Genomic DNA, 2,416 nt, shown 5'->3' on the forward strand with positions numbered 1-2,416 from the left:
ATTTCTAACTTTGTCCATTCCAGTCCAACACCGGCACCTCCATCATTAGTATCCAGCAACATCTTTCAGGGCAATTGCAGCTAATTCTTGAACTGCTGTCGCTATTACATAGACTAATGATGTTTGCTAATTTCTACTGAGTAAATTTTCATAAACAGCAACGAGAAAAACAATCTGAGTTTCATTAAATAGCTGATTACCAGATCCATTATTTAATTTAAAATAAAGTAAACAAATAATTGTGGATGCTAAAGATTTGAAATAATAACAAATTGCTGGAGAAACTCAAGAGATCTGGCAGCATCTGTGGAGAGAAAGCAAAGTTAATGTTTCCAGTCCAGCGACCCTCTAGACTGTTCAGAAGGCACAGTAATTAGCATTGCTGCCTCACAGTATTAGGGACCCAAGTTCGATTCCACTCTCAGGCAACTGTCTGTGTGTGTTGCACATTCTCCCCATCTCTGCTCATGTTTCCTCCCACAATCCAAAGATGTGTAGGTTAGGTGAATTGGCCATGGTAAATTGTGTGTGTCCTGGCAATGAAAACTCAGGGATTGGGGTAAGCATCCAGCAACACCTTAGAATCCTGGGAGATGCCGTACTTCACAATTGTCAACTGATTGTTTGGCCAAGGTTATGTTTTTCACACTCTTATTGTAGCATGTCCTGCCTCCAAGAGTGGCTGGCCATTTAGATAGTTGGAGGTTCTCATCTCAGCAGTTGTACTGGGAACACCAGGAACTAGTGGGACTACAGTCAGCCCCCAACCTGGAGCCTTGCAGAAGGCTGAACGTGGAAGCAGGTCCTGCAGACAGACCCAGGCAAAAGGAGTGGTCATAATTATAGAAGGGAGGGTGTTCAAACAAGGATTCTGCCAAAGAGCTTTCCTGCATTGGGTACAGGGCACCTGATAAAATAATTGGACACCAGTAAAATACCAGCAGAGGCGGGTGGGCAACAAGCATTCGCACTAACTACCATTCTACTTATTTTATGCTCCCATGCTGTCACAGGTTTGCAAATTTGTTACAATCATAAAGGGAACATGTTCTTCTTAAACAGTGATGTGGATGTGCTGGTGTTGGACAACATTAAAAAGTGCACAACACCAAGTTATAGTCCAACAGGTTTATTTGGAAGTACTAGCTTTCAGAGCACTGCTCCTTCATCAGGTGAAGGATCATCAGACACACAAATTCTGGTGTTGTGTGATTTTTAACTTCATCGGTGTAACTGATGCAGATGCCCCAATACAAACTAAACACTGCCTGGAGTGAAGAGGAAATGAAGTATTACCAGGTAGTAACCACCTCAAGACTACGCAGAAACCTTTTCAAATTCAGCAAAGACTAAGCGCCAAGGGGTGATTATTAAGGGCCTGAAGAGAGAATCTAATAACCTGACAATGAAAAATTAGGAGCGTGCCTGATCAGTTTTGGGTAGAAAGTTAAGAAATCTTTCAACAGGCTCTTTTTGGTTTCAATGTTTATTTCCATTGACTTCTCTGTCTCCTAATATGGGAATTTCGCTGTTTTCAATAATTTACAAAACAATTAAAAATAAGAATTGGAGAGTAATGCAAAACATTTTTTTTCCTCCTCCTCCTCCTCCAGGTCACCCTGAAAGGTATCTGGTTTCCATCTAAGAAAATGGTCCTAATCTTAAAATCTTCAAAAGTACTGCACAAAGCAGGAGCTTGAACAATTAAAGTCAGTTTTCTGGATTCAGAAACCAATCTGGTCACCTTTAGTAAAACAAAACCAAATGTATAAATGTGGAAAGAATGACGGTTAGAATTTTATTTGGAATTATTTTGCTTATTTTGAAAACTTTAAGTTTGGAACACTAAACTCATTGGGAACACAGGAATTCAGCCCTGAATCTGGTCAAAACAAAAACCGTGCTTCAACTCTGTTGACCTTCCTTTACTCTCCGCCCTTGCTATTTAAGCAGAGAGATTTGATGAGTCATTCATGGTGGGGGTGTAGTGCGTGATCATGAGAACTCTCGAGTCCACAACGATATAACATTCAAGTGGAAGGTTAACAGCAGTTCTTGAAGAATCCGGCAGATGGCAACCATATTCCATATTAGGTGTACTGTACTTTCCAAGAAAACGAGCACTAATAATGCGAAGCTCTGAATTATACCAAATATGAAAGACGGTTACTATTGTCAGCACCTTTCAGAAGGAGAGGGATGTTTCTTCGGAGGATGGGTGAAAAAGGTAAACTGATGTGTCGAGGCTACAGGATGATGTAATACTTTAATTACAAGAGATATTATTTTCACCACGTTTTGCAAACATTTCAATGATGAGATGTTTTTTAAAAAAAAAAGAATGGTATTTTGTAAATCATTTTGCAAGACCAGTCACTGTTCTTCACATGGTATAGGCGAACTAGAACCCACGGAT

The sequence above is a fragment of the Chiloscyllium plagiosum genome, unplaced genomic scaffold (genome assembly GCF_037043375.1).
Source record: "Chiloscyllium plagiosum isolate Xiang-an unplaced genomic scaffold, Cpla_swu_hap1 HiC_scaffold_31, whole genome shotgun sequence".
Lineage (NCBI taxonomy): Eukaryota > Metazoa > Chordata > Chondrichthyes > Orectolobiformes > Hemiscylliidae > Chiloscyllium > Chiloscyllium plagiosum.